The sequence below is a fragment of the Alosa sapidissima genome, chromosome 12 (assembly GCF_018492685.1).
Source record: "Alosa sapidissima isolate fAloSap1 chromosome 12, fAloSap1.pri, whole genome shotgun sequence".
NCBI classification, from domain to species: domain Eukaryota; kingdom Metazoa; phylum Chordata; class Actinopteri; order Clupeiformes; family Clupeidae; genus Alosa; species Alosa sapidissima.
This window is the reverse complement of record NC_055968.1, coordinates 21987525-22009642: the sequence shown is the minus strand read 5'-3', so window position 1 is coordinate 22009642 and position 22118 is coordinate 21987525. Positions and strand designations below refer to the sequence as shown.

Below are 22118 nucleotides of genomic sequence, written 5' to 3'. Positions count from 1 at the left end.
TCTTTGGAAAGGCAGGTTGCATTTTAGCGCCCAATTCTCTGCCTGCTATTTAAAAGCATGGGGGGATTATAGGTAACAATTATATGAGAGAGCACAGGGATTAGCACAAACTGTAGGTCATCACCACTGCCACACGAACACAAAGATAATATCCCGTAATGACAGACAGGGGCTGTATGGGTGACAGCCACTCTCCCCCATTCTTTCTCAAACTGTTTCAACCAAAATAGTGAAAATAAGGACAAAATGGGTCTTCACAGTTCTTCTTTAGTCTCCCATTTTAAGCACAGATGCCTCCATTGCGTGCATCTCTGACCTGTCAAAAGAGTCAACACAGCGTGTGGTCACTGGCTCTGTTTTATGTTTTATTTTTTGGGATTTTTAAAAAGCAAGCTGCCCTCTTGGTGGTCTGAAATAGAATCAAACCTCCTGTGCCAGTGTGTCAACATCTCATGAGGTCCATCTCAACGGTTGACAACATCCGTTCATTGTGTAAAATGAGGGACAGATGTTTTCAGAGAGTGAGATAAAGAAAAACAGAGTTGGTCAAGTCCACGGACCGCCCACGGGTCACTGATTCCACACTTCAAGTACCCATACAAACGTCATCTTCGTGATCATGAGACAGCGATGTATTCATTCAGCGATGTATTCATTCAGCGATGTATAGAAATACATTGAAATGAATAAGCCTATGGTGGAGTTCATCCTTGAAAAAACAAATGCATAGAGGAGCAGGTATAGGTTCAAAGCACTATTTACTTATGGAAAAAATACATATCAAGCTCACAAAGACAGTTGCTAAGCATGTGAATGCCCATGTGGTGTTTGAAACCTTGAAGTTGCCATAGCTAACATCATCTTCTAACTCTCCTCACTCTCATGAAGTTCCCACCTCCCGGTCTCACTCCCCAGCCTACTGACCACCTGCACCTGCGGCTCATTAACACCTTCTCTACTTAAACCCATGTTTCCTGTCACTCTTTGTCTGGCCTTGTCTTTGGCAACTTCAGTCCTACTCGGTGCTAAGAAATCTCCCCAAAGACTCTACGACCATCATCTGGACGCTCTTCCTTGAGTTAAGTCTGACCATTTGTTCAATTTTGTGTTCTCTGCTGGCAATGCAATGATGTTTTTTGGACTTATTTTGCCACCTTCTGTGCTTTGGAACTCCTGTGGCTCAGTTAGCATTTCATCCAGTGTTCTCTTTTGCCTGCCTTCCCTTGGAATCACTGAATATTTTTGCCATTGTGTAAATAAACTATTTTCTCGGAAACCCATTTCTGTTTTCTGAGCCTGTGTCGGTGAAATTCAGACAGATTCCTACTGGAAGAACACCGTCAGGATGCCTTGAAGCCACAGTCAAGATGAGCTGTATGCTTTGCTTAAAAGTTTATTTTCAAGAAAATCATCAGCTGAAAAGGTGTAGACCGAAAGCATGAGATTGGTATAGAATGATGGACACACTGAAGGACAAAACATGACTGATGAAAATAATGGATGATTTATTTAATTGAGTGATTAACAGGAAAACTATCAAAAAAAAACTTGCCAAATTCAACTGGATTCATACTGGACTCATACTTTTAAAATATCCTGAATCATCTTTTCCAATATGTGAAATTGCACAGGGGCCTAGAGCCCTGACTAACTGCTGAATAGACATACAGTATACTAGAAAGGTTGGGTATTTCTCATAGGATGTCCATCAAACCTGTAAAGCATGTTAACTGACTCCTGTGAGTTTCAGAGAAATGATAGAGTCAGCGTAGGGGCAGCCATCAGGGGCTAACTAGAGGCTATACACACACCAGCTGACTCGGGAGCAAATGTAGCTCCAGACATGACCTAAATCCACAGCTGAGACCAGCTCATCTATTTATGTTGCCCTTTTCTAAAAAGCAGCCTTGTTCAAAAAAATAAAAATAAATACATAAATCACTGATGCTAGATGTTGATGTGAATGAGCATGATGTCGAGAGGAACAAGACTACCAGGGAAGGGGTAGAAAACAGGAGCCCAGATGGTGGTGAGATTATGTTCATCCATTTTTCTTAAGAGCAGTCCTGACGACTACAGAAGACAAAAAGCTAATTGTTGCTTAAAAGAAAGATGGTTTAGAACAGTCAGTATCTGTATTTGTGTTTGTTGAATCATTCAAATCAATTGCATAAGTCTTCTTAGCCAAAATTATCTCTGAATTGCAAAGTTGATCCACACACCTAAACAACCACACAACTAAACCATGCCGCAAATGGCCCATATTATGTTTTAGAAGACATCCTGAAAATGAAGTCTTTCAACAGGTGAAAAGCAGTTAATCTCTCATTGAAACCAGATAGAAATGCTATTTTGTTATTAGCTGCAGGATTATGGAGGACTTGCAGTGGGTGGCAGCCACCATATCCACAACTAAGTGCTAAAAAGGAAATGATACACAGAAAGTCCACAACATAGTGTTTTTCCCTATAGGAACTCTGACAAAAAGATGTGACAAAAACCTTTAGATGTTTGGCCCATTATTGTGTATAGTTACAAGTTGACTTCCATTTACTATTAGCAATACCTTATGGTCTTATTGGGATATACTGTATGATGGTAGCTTAGAAGCAGTGCACACACTGGTTGTTCCTAAATCCCTTTTAAATATAGAGGAACTGTCTATGCCACACAGAGGGTTTTAAGGTATTGTATGTAAGTATTTGTAATGAATCATAAAGTGACCACAATATGTGATCAGAGATTAAGGGAACATGTTAATTACAAATACTGGCTTGCTTCTCTGACAACAATGGTACAGCCAGTATTCACAATTGAAAATCTAATTCAGTTAGCAAATATCTAAATAAAAGACTGGAGATTTCTTACATAGTAACTTGGGCTAGACTGCGACTTTAGGACATCAGAGCAACGGGGCCTTGTTTTCGGGATAATAATAATAATGCATTTAAGACACTCAAAGACGCTTACAGAGAATGCATTAAGCAAACTGACATTTAGAATTTGCACTGCAGTACTGCAGACTGCGGTTTTAAATGCTAGTGGATGTTGTTACATGCAACTACTGTACTTTAATATAATATAGGTAGCCTAGTAAGCATTTGGTTTTGTACTGAGGCTCAGTGTCCACAGTTCTATCATCAAACAGACTCAGCATTAATCTTTGCAACAAAATGACTCCAGAATACCCTCTTTTTTATTACAAACAGGTACGGTAAATATTTTCAGTTGTCAAAAACATCTTCCATGATTCCATGACTAAAACTATTAAAGTAGCCTATACCTAAATCATCTTAACACCACAACTATGGTTTCACCACCAAGTTACCCTCTTGCACTTTCTTGTGGATGTTGATGTACAGTGTCAGGTATTGATCCATGTATAGATAATATATTGTATATACATTGTGAAAATGAATGTACAATAAACATTTCAGCCATTTTATGTGATTCTGCCTGGGCAGCTGTTTTACAGTGATATACAGTGACATAGGCTTCCTATCATCCCGGAAAAATAAATTGACACGTAAAGATAAGGCATAATGACTTAGCCACCCACGTCAACACCTAGTATCAGTTTCCTGAAATAAGCCAGTGCTGTATCTGTATCATCTTCAATCGATATGGCCTTGACGTTATGAGGAGGAGGAGGGGAGGGGGTGGGCTCACTGATGGATGGCACCCAACAGTGTTGTGTCCTGTGCTCTTCACAGCTGATTGTCAGCCAGTCACAAAGCTCAGCAGGCTGGTAGCCAGGCTGATAAATGACACCTGTCATGAGAGCCTGTCAAGAGGAAACATGCCTCTCCCATGGGTACAGGAACTGTCATCTCCGATGGTGATGAACAAAACAAAAACAATGGTAGCATTAGCAGTTATTCACCCTCACACTGGAAGTACAATTAAGAAAATTGCATTTTTGAAAGAAAATAAGGAGAGGTGTGTACGGTTCTTTAGAGGACAGAAGTCGGCGTAGCGTCCTATAATTCGCAAGCTATAAAAAATTCATTTTCAAGTTGGCTTTTTTTTTTTTGCTCGTAACATGTGCTTTAAAAGCATTCTCTCATTCAATTCCAAGTCTTTTATTATTTAATTTCTTCTACGACTGCAGGCTATTTCTTATAAAATGAAGGCATTTTGATCACGCTATGTAAATTTATGTACAATACAGCATAAATAGATACATCAAGACAATGGTCATAGGCACAGATATAGACAGAGAGTAAATATTATCCTCTACTAAACATAGCATCTTTTAACACAGTGGTGTGAGCTTTGTCTTATCTGCCACACCAAAGCAGTTGATTTTCAGAAAATCACAGCGATCTCACAATAAAACATTGTGTAGACTTAAAACACCGCTTTTGATGTCAGGCAAACGTTAACAAAAATAGCAGTGAGATGCTCCTAATGGCTCTGTCATGCCTTCTGTTTGAGATAAGTGGCAATTCTGTAATGCTGAGGTAAGAGAAGACAGGACAGGATAGATTATGTTTTCCACACAAAGTTTGGGAAGAGTCCATGTGGATGATTAACAGCTGTCACTCACCCCACTGAATTCCAGGAGATTTAAAAACCTTCATTATCTCTTCACATCATTCGCTTCAGCGTAGCCAAGCTTCCCACCTCCTCCCCTTTCTCCTCCATTTCACCACTAACACTAAGCTCCCATTAGCCCTCATCGACAGGGGCTGTCAGCCGACATCATTCCTGTGATCTCCACTAGAGTGAAAAGAACAAAAAACTGAACTCTGACAGAACTGCCAGTCAGTGTGGGTTGTGTCCTCTATCTGATCCGTGTACAGAGGCTAACTTGTGTATGTTGCCCGTATCTGACCTAGTGGGGCAGACCCTGATTTCCTTGTAGGCCTAAAAGGGGCGCTGCTAGAAAATTTGGGCCCTATGGAAGACAATGATTCTGGGCCCCCCCAATAATATATAACCCCCAGAGGTGGGAGTAAGTCACACATGTGCAAGTCACAAGCAAGTCTCAAGTCTTAACCTTCAAGTCTCAAGCAAGTCCATGTCATTTTTTGTGACAGTCAAGCAAGTCAAGTCAAGTCATAGCTTGGGTCAAGCAAGTCAAGTCAAGTCACAGCCAAATCATACAAATTCATGATGATTTACCCATGTTTTCATTTTAAAATAAGCTACAATAGGCTAGTTATGAACTGCTGGAGTTTTATTTGTAACAAACAAATAGACATTGCATTCATTCAAGCCACATAGCCTACATCTGAACGGTTTATAGAATAAGATGAAATGTATACGAATAAAAATAAATGTATTTCAAGTAGACCTATTATAAAATAGCCTATTATTGTTTCAATATGCCTAAAATATTAGGTAGCCTAAGCTACATCACAGTTCAAGTTACACCTGTCCTGACCTGTCACATCTCCAGGGACCCAATAATGTTGAAAAAGTGAACTAATAAATCAATCAAACGCTGCCGCCGACGTCACTGCCAAACTTTGACAAGCGCGACAGCGCAATGGGTTTTAGGAGGGTTTAGGACCATCAATGCTATATCATATTATACATAAGCCTAACATGTGAAGTAAGCTACTTTTCTATGCTGATTGCTGGCAGTTAGCTAGGCCTACTTACTGTTGGAACGTATGGAACAGGGACGTGTTTAAGAGGGAGGGAGAAAGAGAGGCGCTTACTTTAGGTTACATTGGCAACATTTTCGCTATATATCAAGATTAAACTTAGACAAAAAAATGTTTCACTTTGCCATTTCACACATTTTAAACTAATATGGCGTTAACTAAAAAGCATAATAGATTCAAAGCCAACTCAAAGCCTAATCCAAATGTCCATAGACTCACGGACACTGAAGAATGTTCCCACTGTGAGGGCATGGGGCTGTCCCACTGTGAAATTGTAAAGTCCAATAGGGCTCTCTTGCACACACGCTTACCCCAGTATCCACACCTTCTACAAGTTTGCATTTCTGCAGACTTTGCCTGAGGGAATTACCCATGGTTCATAGCACTGTGATGTAAACAATAAGTTTTGGGGAATAGTAAACAACCTCCATAAAACGGAAAGTAATGTGATATGTTGCAATGTGATGCCCCTATTTATTCATTCATCACAAATGTAGCGGTTTGGAGGTGAATATCCTAAGCAGAATGATCAACGCGATCCTCTTAATAGGACCTCTTGGGGAACAGGAGTATTTTAACCCTGCTGACCTTTGAAGTACAGACAGTGACAGAGCGCAGTAGTTACACAGCACATGGGCACGGCAGGCCAGGGTTGTCCGTGGGCTTCGTACACAAGGAAATGGATGGCGGTCCTCAAAGGTACATTACCTTGATGGACTTTAATCCATTTCAGAGCTTTGATTATTTTCCCCGGAGAGTTAGTAACTTACAGACTGATTTACTGATCTTGAATCAGCATCGAGTTTGTTTCGTGTGTTTTTGTGGTTTTGTGACAGTTCATCAGTGACTAATTATTACAAAGTAATTCTTTACAGAAAGAAAGGTACAAGAACAAGAATGCTGTATCACGTACGAAAAATAAAAAAAACTTAGCATAGCATTCATGCCCTCCTATCTTATTTATCTTCTCTTTATTGGAGTGTGGTCATGCACTACTTGCAGCCACTTCTGTGATGGGCACTTTCAGCACAGCGGTAAACTATTCACTGTTATGAATGACTCACAATTAGATGATGGTGAGCTTTGCTCCCATTACCCGGGACTGTATTTGAAATGGCTCCCTTCAACCCGCCGCTGTGCTGAGGGGGCTATTTTTAAACGCCTAGGTGACTTGGTGTCCTAGGCAACCACACGTAGCCAAGGATATGCTGGCGGCGCAGCAGTGGGCATTTGCACCACGCTGCCAAGCCCCCCCAGGAGTTGTTCGCCAGTTCACCTGGGAGATGACGGGACGCGACACGCAAACAAATTTATTTCACAAATTCATTTTTGCGTCCTCCAGCCAAACTCCTGTCAGCGTGGATCACAGAAGCGCCCCTAAGTTCAGACACAACGACACGCAGCCTGCTCTGCCACAGACCTTTTCCATTTGGCACACTTTCACAAGATTGATTTACATGAACAAGAAAGGAGAGGTTTGCCTTGTGGATTGTATGGAGCAGGCGACTTGAACATTTGTGTCTGGGCCTGGTGTGTCTATGTTATTGCTGCTGTTCCCACAGGGACATCCTAATGGTTTTATATTAATTTTATTCTGCAATTGCGTAATTAGACAGAGTGATTAGGATCACAACACTACCCTCATATGGGGAATGCAAACATTATAGACTACTTCATGAACATCACAGAACTCCTGGGAGTGATTTGTTTGAATAAATGGCGTGAGATGATCAGCAACATTATTAACAATCAGGAAACGCAGAAGTGGATTAACTGATATATTCTTGAGGAGAATTCCATAAAGAAATACAGCACATGAAAACTATCTCAGATCTCTGTAATGGAGAATTTTGTCAGCCCATTAGTTTCCAACTTGGCAGCAGTTTCCTCATTTTTAGTGGCGTAAGATATTCGAGGGCATAAAAGTGAGTCATATAATCAGCCTTTCCCTAATGCTTTAAGAAGAATGAAAAGGCTTGAGAGACTACTAATAGTGGAGTGTTCTCTGCAACACAACATTTAACAGGCTTTGAAAACATGTCAGTGTGTGGCATTATGTGAATGTTTTTAAGGCACATGGAAGTCCTATGGTGTTCCCCTCCCACGCTACTTCTATCTTGTGTGGGTTCAAAACATCTCAGGCCAGCATAGACCCGCGGTAAAAAAAGAAAAAAAGAAAGAAAAAGGAAAAGAATAGTGAAAAGGAGAAAAGAGAGAAAGCCAGGTACACTTGAGAGATCTGGGCCGCTGCCCCATTGTGCGGTTCCTGTGGGGCCTGAAGAGAACAGCCCCCGCACCGGCACTGCGTCGCCCCCATCCTCCAGTACTAATCATGGCTGCTTAGGAGGCTCTGTGGGCTGGGGATGACTGAGTGGTCCAGGAACTCCATGAAAGGCTGCTAAATTGCTACGCCAGTGGAGGGAAGAAATATACATGGGACATAGTCATCAAGGATGTGGCGTTTTATGGACTGGTAGTCTGTAAAGCCTTACACTGTAGAGGAAGTCAATTGTGCCGTCAATCACATGGTTCCGATATTTATTTATTGTCCTGTCTTAGTGATAGTGATCAGTAATAGTGCTGTATTTCTGACCCTGGGGTAGTTACAATCACCAGGTAACTGAACATTTATCTGGAAATACAGTAAAGGAATGTGAGGAAATAACTGTTTTGACACGATGTCAAGATCGCCTCTGCTCTGCTGCCCAGATATCTACTAAAGACAACAAGCTAACCAGCCAGCCCTGATCCGTCTTCTTTCGTAATCTCTCTTAGTATTTGACAACAACAGGAAACAGTCACAAGAAGCACTTCCATAAAACCCCTTTCAACAAAACAACAATAAGAATAATTACAATGATTCAATCATTGCCATTGTTATTATCATCAGACAAAGTCAACAAACACATTGTAATAACCAAGTGTGTACTATGAAGGCTGTGAGGTCACACGTTTCCTTCAGAGAAAATAGGAAACAGGAGAAAAATATCAACAATAATAATTTGCAAGCAGTTCCTCTTAATCTCTTTTTCTCATCCGAGATTCGATATCTTTCCAAAAGCATTAAGCACTGACAATGGTTGGCTGAGTTGTCTCTCATTCATCACAAGCAGTCTGGTCAACATGAAGCAAAGAGGAACATACTCCAATGCTTATCAGACATAAAAAGAGCAACAGGCAACTAAAAATATCAATATCAATCCTAAGAGCTATATTATCAGACATACTTATATTTTGTGTTGCAGTACCAGGTTCCTCATTTGCCTGGCATGATGAAGTGGTTGTTTACTGCTGTTTTGCATGAGGCACAGTGGTTTATTGCCCATTTTTACCACTACTGTTTCAATCAAAATTGATCTATAAAACAGTCTCCACTCCTGTAACGAGACACAGCCTGACATTACCCCTATTGTTGAGTAAGTTATATGGCCCCAAATGGGCCCCCTGTGAATCGTAATTCATTGCAGTTTTCATATCAGTAGGTCTGATGCTATATTAAACAACCCTTTGCCTACACCTAAGGCTTTAGTGTTTGATTAATAAAGAAAATCAATACCAGACAGTTGATAAAGCCAAAGAATATTAAAGAATCTTTGTCAATACTGAACATTGATATTTCATACCTAATGCTTATACATGCCATTCGTTTATGGTCTTTACGGTATGTTTTCAGACTGTAGGAAAGTTTCAGTACATTATTATTTGATTTCATGTTGCTGATGTTGAGTGTTGACTTGTACTATGTACTTAAGTAGTAAGAAGTTTGAGCTTTTAAAGCTTTTAAAACAAAATTTCTGTACATAATTTAACACCTCACTGAACTTACATGAATATCCCATGATGTCCATCCAAGCACTGAACTCTTTTCAGTGTGCAGGTCAGCAGAACTTCACAAACTGTCTTCTGGTGGTTAACATGATCATTAATGCCCAGTTCTGCCTTTTTGTTCATGTGGTCCTCTGCATGCAGTGATAGAGGCTTGTCCTCTGGCATTCTTTCTTGCTGAGTACTTCACAGCAGTGTACAGAGGGAACAGTCTCTTGAAATGCTTACAAGTATCGTAATAAAGAGAGGAAATAATTAATAGCAACAAACAAAACAAGGTCTCAGGTCTTGTTTTAAGGATAAAAATTCAAGAGAAATTTCGGCAAGAGACTTGAAATGTTAGCTAACACAATAACAGAGGCCCTGTCGTCACTGCTATTTAACAGACCCATCCATTTAGTCATTGTGGGAATCTAATTAAAAATAGACTTGGCATTTTTATAACAAACAAATTATAGTATTAATGAAAAAAAAAACAGGGTCTTTGGCCATCAGCCATTTATGGCCATTTTGTTGGTATTTAATTACGTTTTTTTTTCAGGTCTATAACGTGATACTTTTATAAATTGAATGTATATGCTAATGATGCTTTTTGAAAGTATCCATTAACAGTATTCATTTCCATCATAGGAGCTACGGCTTGATATATAGATCATCTTCAGTATCTCTTTGTAGCAATTAGCATACTCTTATTAAGAAGCTGATTGGCAGCATGCTGGTTAAGTCTCCAATTAGATTTCTATCCAGTTAAGGAAAGGTCTGGATGCAGAGTAAGAAGAAAAGTAACCCCTATTTGAACTGACCTTATCAAATAGAAGTATTTGTACAACATACTACTCTCTCACATATTGTGGGATAGTACAGTAAAATAGCTATTTGAATATTGAAACTAATGAAACATGTATTTTTCCCAACTCATGCGTCAGTAGTCTCAGTAGCCTTTGTTTTCAAAAATGAATGATAATCCTCCCTGCCATCCCTATATGACTGAATGTGGTTTATTTATTTATTCATTTGTAATCTCTTCCTTTCTGCTGAGACTTGACACAACAGGTGTGCATTTTCACACAGGTTTCAATTATAATCATACCTCCCATTAACAGCCTTTTTTTATATATGAGGCCTGCCTTTGATCTATGATTCAGGAGAAAGGCCACTAAAGATGACGACGTTAAACAAAAACCCAAACCTCTTGACCAGAATTTTGCTCTTAGAATTTTCCTTTCCCTTTTGTTGGAAATAAATGAGGTACTAACACAAAGATAGAATTCTGACCCTTTTTGTCAATAAACAATATGATAACAAATACTCTATGTATGTTCTCAACTAGACTCTCTCAACTAGACTCTATGTATGTTCTCAACTAGACTCTGTGTCTGAGGCCTAGTCCACACGTACCAAACCGATCTTTTTTTCCTCCGTCTTCCCTGGAACCGTATCAAGAATATTTGCATCCAAACGGATCCATCTCAACACGACTCATCACGTTACTTCATACCCCAGGCCTATAGATGGCACTGTTTCTTTACAGAAATTGACCAAAACTTGCGCTTTACAAACAGACAGAATAGGCTACGACGAAATGGCTAGTGCAAGGAAACCAGAATTGTTTGTGTGGACTGATGGTGAACTGTCAACTGTAGTCAACTGTAAAACTAATAAACTTTATTTTACGGTTTGTGAAGGGTGCAGTCCCGTCCTTTATTTGGCTAACACAGGTAGGCCTACTAATCACCTTTACTTTCTTTGGTTGTAGGATAGTCCGTGATTCACATTAGTTTTGGCTATCACCGCAATTAGGCTACTAAACGCAAGGCTTACCCAAGTTCTAGGCTATTCTGGCGCCACATTTATAATATTGCTATAAAACCTTCCTTAGTAACAGTCAATACTTTTGCCAGCATCAAATCGCGCATTCGCATTCAGTGTGCAACCATCGGCTTAACGTGAGTTCTAAGCGTCTTTGTATGCTTATATCTGATTTCACTCGACTGTGAATGCATGTATATATGTTGTAAGACATGTAAAATAAATGAATGACACTGGCACTACGCACAAATTAATGTAGCCTAAACTTACACCGCACTTTCCTAATAACTTAAGTTCTCTCGCGTCACTGACAGTAGCTAGAATGCATAAAAAAACACCGGGAAAAACAGTGTTCAGTCCACTAAGTCATAAGCTATCGGCGCTGCGCAGCACCAGTTGTGATATTTATCTTACGGAGTGTAATCGTAGATAATGTCATGTATGAAATCTAGTATTGTTAGGCAATACTATAAGTGCAAGTCCAGGGCAGCTGAGGTGTGGCGATGACATCATCGATATGCAAGCAGGATGTGCGGTTTCGCTGTCTAAACGAACTCAAACGGGCTACGGTTTCAGATTTTTCCACTCTGGGACCAGGTTTCAAAAAAGTGCGGTTTCGGGCAGTGCGTTTACAGGATTCGTTTGGACGCTCGGCCAAGACGAAGCAAAACCTCTGCGTTTAACCTAAAAAGTGTCTCCGTGTGGACAGGCGCTGAGTTTGAGTCTGTGTCACGGCATTAATTAACACCCTCACTTCATCAAATGAGGTGTTAATGATTTGCTTGGAGAATCAGACCTATTGATTCCGCAGGTACTGAATGCTCATCTCGCACATGGCTTGCTTTTATCACATTGCATTCTTTCAAACTCATCAGTTACAGTTTTTTTGCCAGCCAGGTCATCTCTGTGGTGCATAGTGCACTTAGGGCCCGTCCTACTGTAAGTGCACTATGTGCCCGTAGGACACCGCTCTGTGGACGGTGAATTGCTGGGGGCAGATCTTGTGTGTACAGTCGAGGTATTTTGTTGTTGTGCTGTAGTTACTTTCCCCCGACTTAGCTCATCAAATGCTTTTTTGTTGAGTTTTAGCCGACATCTCTTGTGCCACTTAGCCTTGTGTCCCTTTGTGTCTATACACACACGATCTGCCCACAGCCATTCACCGTCCACAGAACCTACTTGCTCCTTTTGCAATGAGCCTGCTGCAGGTTATTCAGGTTTCCATAATGCATGCACCTACACTGACAGAAATGTGAGGAACAACTTGGTCTTACTGTAGGTGAACGGATTCACACCACCAGACTGAAAGAACTTTCTGAGCTTCCACATCTGAGGGCACATTTACGCGGAAGAGACACACTCCTGAGTTTTGAGAAGGACATTGGACCAGCTCTCATGATAGCCTGTCAAACTGACAGTGATGCCATGCACTTAATGCGAGCAGCACAAGTAGTGCGCAAAGAGATCCTTAATTCATCTTTCTCTTTTGATGGGTCATTCAAAGAAAACTGCCAGCAGAGGGCTGTGCCACCATCTCTCTTGGCCTTCATCAACATGGTACTTGATGGTACAAACATTGAGCATCAGTCCACCACAAAACCTGCCCTCACAATCTCCCAATTGATAGTCTTAACAGTAAGAAGTGATTAATTAAGTAGTAATTAAAGACACAGCCTTATATTAACATGCTAGCTACAAATGTGTTCAAGCCCGGTTGACCGGCTATTTAAAGGGACACCAGGCAAGCCTGCTGCTTTTTCTCTACGAAACTCCCCCTCGCTCGGTCTGAAGCTCTTTTCCTTTTCTTAGCATCTTCTGTCAAGGGTTTTCGCTGCTTCTTCGCCGGCTCACGTGCCATGCCATACACACGTTTGCAACAAACTCTAGCGTTTCATTAGCCTGCCTGCTTCGGTCGGCGGGTAGGATACACTAAACTTGCAAGCAGGATATTCTTCCTACAGGCAATAGGGGCGGGCGATAGAGTCTTCACTCGCCCTGTAACGAGTCATTTAACCATATACCGACTTACGAAGATGAGTAATTAACACAAAAACGTTACCTGGTGTCCCTTTAACTAGGCTACTCTGTTAACATTACCTATTTCAGCCATAACAAATTTCACATTACCAAGCTGACATATCTACAATATACTCTGTTCAATCATTAAACTAGCTTCAGCTCACATAAATGTTCCAGACTATCTTCTAGTTTAGCTAGGATAATTATTTTGATCAATGTCCATGATTTTTACCTCAAAAGCTAGCTACCAAGGAAATCTCCTTCCTGGCTATGGTTAAATTAATTTGCAACATGAATAATATTATGTAATTATGTAATAATATTGTTTGTTCATAGTCATTCTGTTTACCTGTTAGAATATGTCGGTTGAAGTGTTCTCTACATTGTGCGTATTGTGGCCTGTAGCAACAACTCTCTAAAGCAGGGTTTTTTCAACCAGCGGTGGTATTGCAGGTGGTCTGTGAAAATGGTCTAGGGGGGTCACCTGTGGATGTGCTGTGAAGAAATTAAATTAGCCACAAATCTCATGAAATAACAACTAATAACTGAATAATACAGCGACAACAAAGAAATGAATTGGGATACATAAAAAATTAATATTTTGATGTTTTGTTTACCTTGACCTTTACATAAATACATTTTCTTGAACTCTGGTGGTTTCAAAGTTATCAGATACAGAATGGGCACCCAAAAGTTAGTGGGAAATGACACCTTAAGTGTTTTTCTACTGTGTTTGGTTCCAACGTGAGGCACTTTTGAATATTATTGGCGGCCATCTTGGATTTGACCTCTCCCGGGCCTCAGAGGTCAAATTTGACTTCCCTCCCAATCTGAAAATAAACCTCATGGTATAACCTAACTATGGTAGAAGTTTCATGTTTCTTTCAAAAAGTGCACAATGGTTTCATGGTTACCCGCTGTACTACAGTATAATGTGAATCGCGGACTATCCTATAACCAAAGAGAGTAAAAGAGATTATTTTTACCTGCGTTAGCCAAATAAAGAACGGGACTGCACCCTTCACAAACCGTAAAAAATAAGTTTATTAGTTTTACAGTTGACTACAGTTGACAGTTCACTATAAGTCCACATAAACAATTCTGGTTTCCTTGCACTAGCCATTTCGTCGTAGCCTATTCTGTCTGTTTGTATAGCCTCTCCGTAGACCTGACCTGATAGCCTACAGCGCAAGATTTGGTCAATTTCTGTAAAGAAACAGTGCCACCTATAGGCCTGGGATATGAAGTAACGTGTTGAGTCGTGTTGAGATGGATCCGTTTGGACGCAAATATTCTTGATACGGTTCCAGGGAAGACGGAGGAAAAAAGATCGGTTTGGTACGTGTGGACTAGGCCTTAGTAGGCCTACACCTAACAGATTTGCACAAACCAAGACAAGATTGCATGTGTTGAGATGCAATCATCTCTCCCATTCTAACAAGACCATAGGCACAGGAGCAATTTGCTGTCCTATTAGAACTGGCATATGTCTCCCTGGTGCAGGTCTTAGGCATTCTTTGTGTGGCGGCTAGAGGCTAGTTGTAGGGTTTGGTGTAGTCTGAAGGCCAAGCTGGCCGCAGTGTGTTAGGCTGTCAGAGTGGCTGGCTCAGTTGCTCGCAGACAGGGCCATTATGCCATCTGTGAAAGCCCTGGGGGCACACGTCCTCCCACAGCCACTGGTCTGCCTGCTCATTTGGTCACCAGCCACTCAGAGGATCCTATTACAGCGGTCGCCTAGCGTTGCAAATATGCTACATAGTTTGAGTTCCTGCTTGTGAGGCTTAGCAGAATAGTTTGCCAAATAATTATCCTTTTAAGTATGTCTGTTAGATGAAAGATTCTACTTCAGATAAGTTTTTAAAAAAAATAGGTGCATTTCAATAAAGCAGGACCAATATCCAGTGCTATGGAGAGTGTTTGACCTTGTATGCAAATGTGCAGGATATTTTGATTAGAGAAAGAGTTTCTCCTTTGTGTCCTTCACGATGACCATGCTTACCTTAGGCTAACCATTACCAAACATAATGATCCATTCACTGGGGAATTCAGAATAAGAAGTAATTTTGGCCAGATAATCTGAGTTGTAGGAGTCAGTTTGCATGTGTGAGTCAGTTTGCAGTCTCTAACCAGGGGTGTTTTTTCAGAAGTTATGCTAATAGCAGATATGATATTTAAGTGGTCATGAGTTTGAGGTGTTTGTTGAACATTTAGAGGGCCGTGGTAAATACCATACCTTGCAATAAACGTTTTATGCCAGCCTTAGCTATTGGAGTAAAAATTAGTCTCAACAGGTCAACCACTACAGTACCTCGGCCCCTCATTATGTCCTCTTATGTCTGCACTTCAGATATACACAGTATTTGTTTTCATGCCTGACAGGTCTCACATTGCTTTCTGTCCACTAATACATTTTTAGCATTAGATGATGTGTTCCAAATTTGGACTGACCTAAATAACAGAACAGTCAAACAGGACATTTATTGTATGTGATTTGGTGATTTGTTTTTTTGTTTGTTTCTTTGTTTTAAGAGGACATATTACAGGAAAGTAACCTTTGGAGAAGTTGTTTAAAAAGAAATTGGAGGAAGAGTGTGTAGGGAAGTAGATTGCTTAGGCGGAGTTGCTAGCGAAGAGAATTAGTGATGTCTCCTGACATTAAGGAGCCAGGGGGAGTGCGGAGGGGGTTGAATGGGATGAGATGTGTTTGCTACACCAGCAAAGCACCCACACACATCGCAGGGAGCGTGAGGGGAACAGGAGACAACAAACGGGCCTCTCAGTGCCTGGTCGAGGCTGATGTGGAGTGGAGCTCTGATGCACACACACACACACACTGAAGTGTGGTAACTTATTGAGACCATCTAGATGTCCTGGTAGATTGTGATGCATTCCTAATATTTCTTTTGTAAATAATATAAGTAGTACATTTATCATAATGGGCCCAGTTACACAAATATGTACAAATCAAGCCTGAAATTAAGCTTGTACATTAGTACTGTAAGTAACCTTGAATAAATGTAACGGATGTCATCTATTTGACAGTTACTATATACCTTTGGACTAGCACTATACATCTTGAATACGTTGATGGCCCTGCCATCAATTTTGTTCCCAAGTGCCTCTTATGTGTGTGGTTAGTCAGCATGATATTCTAATTGTGGTGTCCCTTCACCTATTTCAAAGTTATATAACCCTTTGAAGATGAAAGAATGTGACCTCATTGTTTTCAGTGTTCCTGTAACAAGCTAGCACTGTAGCTGAGTTGGAATTCAGTACTGGGTTGGTGGCGGGGGGTCGGATGATGGATCTCAATTCTCCCTAGAGAGCCAGAGTCTTTGTTATTCAGCGATTTCTTTAAAGGGAACAGAGACCCATCTGTCCAGTTCCTAGAATAAGGAAACAGGATGGACAGGCAGACCTGTAGACAGGAACAGGCAGACAGACAGACGTTCAGACAAACAGATGGGAAGAGACTTACAGTAGTTGAAGGCTGTCAAACTGTTTGGTTATATGTAAGGCTGAGAGATTAAGGTTGTGAAAGACCTATTTTTTCATCATCGAAGGTCAATATATTGTACTTGCACGCTTATACACTTTAGTCCATTAACGCTCAGCTCTCATTTTAGGTAGGAAGAACTAAAAAGAAAGTGCAGTAGCCACCAACATCAGTAGCACTGGAGGGAAAGGTTTTTTAATCACCACTGTCTTTCAAAGGTCCTTGCATTTCTTTGATGGCAGCACAAAGCCTCAGACACCATAAAGGCTTTACAGAACACAACAAATGGATTTTAGTCCCACAACTGAGCATCGTGGTACCTGACAAAAATATGGAATAACCCAAAATAAAGCCCTTCGGCACTCCAGTGAGACCCCAGGTAGTATGTAATCAAAGTGAAAAACAAATCACTTAAAACAAGCACATCATTTTCTTGAATTTCCCCTGGGGATCAATAAAGTATCTATCTATCTACAGTATCTATCTATCTATCTAATTACACTGCATTAATGTTATGTTAAAGTTATGTAGTAAATGGCCAGCAAAAGTATGTACTTCCTCTCAGTACAAGGAATACAAGGAGCCCTAAAATATAAACTGATATGATTCTACAGTGTAAGCATACCGTATTTGTCTGGAAATACACACATCCTGTGATTATATTTTTCTAAAAAGCAAAATGCTTGCTGAAATGCTTGCTTTTCTAAAAAGCAAATGCTTGCACAGAAGAATGACGTCTTGTATCAGAATCAGGTCACGGCAATCACCATCAGTAGTGCTTTTATGGTATTCTATTTTGGATTGACTCATATGTTTGATTTCTCCTCATCATCATGTACAGCAAATAGCCAATAAACTCTCTCCTCCACCGACACCCTCTTTGTGAAAGTCCTCATGATGAGAAAATGCCTTTTTCAAAGAGCAGCGATTTTCTCAGTCAGTGGGAAATAGCAGCAATGGTGTTTAAAGAAAGCCAAAGCAAATAGCCTAACCCAAATGTACATCAGTTTAGCAGGTGCAGCTTTAAATCAGGAACTGTATTCTCCTTTAAGTAATCATTCCACATTTTGCTGCTCCTCAGATAAAGTACTACAATCCTTTTTCTTACTCTTGAGTACAAACCAAGAATTTAGGGTTGGCACTGAGTCAATGTACTTTTTTTTTTTTTTTTTAAACAGAGCCTCAGATATTGTTCTGAAAAAGTCGTATGGGGAAGCCACAGAAGTACAAACATACTTGTGTGTACTTCTGCAAATGAAACAAATCAAGTTTACACACTTACACTTACTGCTTACACAGTAGCGCCAAGACCTCCAAGTCATATCCTGAAATTACAGATGATTAAAGCCAATTATTCAATTAAATCAATTATTCATTTAAATGAATGGGGAAAGTAGAAGCAGGAAATTACTGGTTTTCTTTATCAACCTCACTCTTACAAAAGTTTAGTCCCCTTCCTCCCTCCTCCCTAAAAGCACTAAGTGTATCTTTTTTTTCCATAGCACTTGATGACTGTGCAAAACCTCACTTTCCTGCGCCAGAAAATGTGAAAAATGAGAGCTTTGTTGACAGCTGGGTGCCAGTGGAGATCTAAGTGCGGCTGCCTGTGTTACACCACTCTATTGATCTGAGAGAGGGGACGTTTTATCAGTATCTCTGCCTTAGAGCCTTCTGGGAGATAAATTGGCCCCGGCATGGCATTGGACATTTTCCCCAACAAATCAAAGTCACAGCAATTTATCACTAACTCTCAAGACCAAAAAGCCCCCCAATATAACGACGCGCACACACACATACACACACACACACAAACACACACACACACACACACACACAAACACACAAACTGAGAGAAGGCAAAGACAATAACTCTGTTTCAAAACATTTACCCTCTCACGTTGAGTTGTGATTTGGCATAATGCACATGCACAATGTTTCTTTTCTTCCATTTCAAAGGGATCACGATTCCAAAAAATGTCGTCCAATTAAACGCTCACCAGGCCAAGGCACGCTGGCTTAGACTGATGCTTCCTGGGAAACTCGAGAGCCTACACTGCTGTTTCCGTCCACTCACAGAGCCTGTGAGTTCAGTAAGGGTGCGGGAGGGAGAGCGAGCGAGATGGAGGTAGGCAGCACGCACATTAGGGCTTCATCTGAAGCTGTTGCCAAACAGCTCATTGCTTTCTCGGGCTCCACACACATATTACTACATAGCGCGTGCCTCTGCACTGCAACGCTTGGCTTTGACACGTCGCCATTAGATTGTTCACAAATGGGAAATGGATGCTGGGTTGTTGGCGGTGAAACGTGGAGTTAATTATCCTGCAACATCATATGTTTGAATAGCCAATAGCATTTGTGTTACACGTACTAAAAAGTACAAATAATGTTCTTTCAGTATCATGGATTAGTACAATATAATATAGAATCAGAGCGGATGAAATAGAGGGTTTGAAAATGACTTCTAACTGGACCTATTTCTGTCTGCCAGGCAGCCTCCATAGAAGTCCAGCCCTTGCCTTCCATACAGTATGCAGTGCTCATACAAAATAATTGGCAGTCAGGGACGGTATCTCTTCAAGCAGGAAAGAGTGGCCATGTTGAAATCTCCATTGCAGATCTCACTGTTGAGTCTTAAGAGTCCCAGACGTTATTACTTCCTTCTCTGGGCAACTGTTTTTGTGATAGCAATTCTAATAAAAATCCAGCCACTTTAAGTTTTACTTACAGGTTCCTGCTTTAAAACATTCGGTAACACTTTACTTGACGGGTGAGTTCATAACACATTCATAACAGCTATCATAAACTGCACATAAAGCATTCATGACTGTTTCATGAGACATGACTCAACATTCATACCAAACCTTTCATGAATGTGGAAGACAGAACGACGAGAGCTTGTCAAAATAAAAGTCGCAAAGCAGCATTAACGTTTTTGGTCCAAACCTGTTACCTGATCACGTCACATCTGAGTCAATGGGCTACTCCAGTGTCAAAAATACAGAACATGGTCAAGCAAATCATTTTTGTTTCATAAAAATGTATTTGTTTTATGATGTAACCTTTGCAGATGATTTCTCATCTTTTGCTACTGGCAATGTCCAACCGTTCCAGGTTACACAAATATGGGTCAGCTGAATGTAGGCTAGTTTACCTCTTAGTGTTAAACTCAGTGATACAAGGATACAAGGATACAAGGAAGTTTATTGTCACATGCATATAGTTACTGGAAGTAAGAAATGCAGTGAAATTATGTCTGGTGTCAGCCTATTTGTGCATTTATGGGGGGGGGGGTAAAAAGTGCAGTAGAAGAGGGGTTTAGTAGATTAAGTGGCAAGGGCTGCATAAGAAAGGTGGGGTAGGATTGGGATGGGGGGGGGCACCAACAAGGAGCACCCAAGAGCAACAGGGGCAAGGAAAAACTCCCTTACCAAGGGAGGAGAGGGCAGTGTGCAATATGTGTGTTGGAGAAGCTTCCTGATGAAATAATGTGCTGTGTATGTAGGGGAGAGGGGGAGGGGGCAGTGAAGGGACTATTTCAAACAGAGTACTGTATGTATGATGTATGTGAGTGATGACAGTGAAGATGTGTGTGTGGGCGGGAGGGGAGTGGAGCAGTGACTGTGTGTGTTTGTGTGCAGTGTGTGTGTGGGTAGGTGGGGGCAGTGTGCTGTAAGTATGTAGAGGATGTGTGTTGGAGAAGATCCATGATTACGTGATTACGAATACTTCACAACTTGTATAGTAAAGTGACATTTGATGTAGACTTAATAAGATATTCATGAAATATTTACAAAGGCTGGAGAGATTAAATGAATGGTATCCATGTTACACAAATATGATGTTGGACTTTTATTTTGACAAGATGTCATCGTTCTGTCTTCCACATTCATGAAAGGTTTGGTATGAATGTTGAGTCATGTCTCATGAAACAGTCATGAATGCTTTATGTGCAGTTTATGACAGCTGCTATGAATGTGTTATGAACTCAACCGTCAAGTAAAGTGTTACCAAACATTCTCTATATCTCCTGATATTGAAAAGTATAATCGCTGTGCATGTGGTTTCCTAGGCATTGACTAAAGGCCCAGACAAAAATGTTATTTTTCAGTGGAGATCTTCTTTGAGGTTGTCTTTTAGTGAAGGACTATGTCCTTGTTTTTTGTATAGTAAAATATGGTTAGCAACCTACCTTAGGGTGTACTTTATCATACCGACTTAAATCTAACTAATAAACAAATTCAGTTCAGAATGCACACTAAAGAAGTGTCAAAACACGACTATGCAAGTGTAAACATACAAAATGTCAGAACTGTAGAGATGGAGATATGGAGATACCTAAATTCCTGAATGCACACCAGCGATTATATTATGGAATTGGAATCTCTTTTCTTTTCGTGGAAGGCTGGAGAGTTGGTTGTGTAAGATTTTTCAGTAGATACTGAGTCATCCAGCTGACTGGAAATCTGCTGAACCGGCACAGACTGTCAAACTCTCATTCCAGTCATTCACAGCATGAGCTCAGTCTCATATGGCACGTTAATTTTCTGCTGAGTCACACATCTGATAAAGCCATATGTCACAAAGCTCATACGCCCGATACACTGGAAGGCGCTGCTCTCTGAATGATCACTCAAGGGAAACCTCCCTTCAAAGTCTTTAAGCCCACCTGACCTACTGCAAAGCAGCAAGCCAAGCATTTTGGGCTTTTTATCAATGCGGCCTGCCACTACCTGCAACAGATAACAGTTTGTATTTGTCTGTTACATTGTAATTGCACATTGTAATTAAAATCTAGTACACTGCAATCTATTGTTGAGTACATTATATTGATACTGTGTACATACCAACTGTAAGGTGAGGTTTGAGGATACAATTTGAGTTAGAGTCAGAGTCCGTATAAGTATAATTGTGCTTTTAAATGTTAATTATGAGTGTGCAACGCTGTACTTAATGGTATAATTACAACACAAAAGCACTGTCATATAAAGTGGTACAGTCCAATGTTCAGTCAACTGTGTAAAAGTCTACAAACTGGGTGTAATCATAGGTATAGAAGCTTGCAAGACAGAAGTAAGTATTGCAATATAAGGAGTTTCTTAAAAAATACACTGAAAGCTATTGCCGGTAATTTGGACTGATGCCATTTACAACACAGATGAACATCAAAGACATTCTGTGCTGTTATTTCTCAAATGGAATGATTGCTGCAAGTAAAATGCTGTGCAGGACATGCACTCCGGGTGTATCATCATTATGCATTCATTTCATTCCTCTTCATTGAGCTGTGGCTGGGCCTGTATCTTTACTTTGCAGAAACACTGCAAAGCAGTCAGAGGAAATACTTCACACAT

General features: G+C 40.5%; 1 protein-coding gene across 1 annotated transcript in view; it reads left to right on the top strand.

Annotated features, from left to right (window-relative positions):
• LOC121678330 (gamma-aminobutyric acid receptor subunit gamma-3) overlaps positions 1–22118 on the top strand; it is a 113216-nt gene that overhangs the window by 31505 nt on the left and 59593 nt on the right. The gene's annotated exons all lie outside the window — the stretch shown is intronic.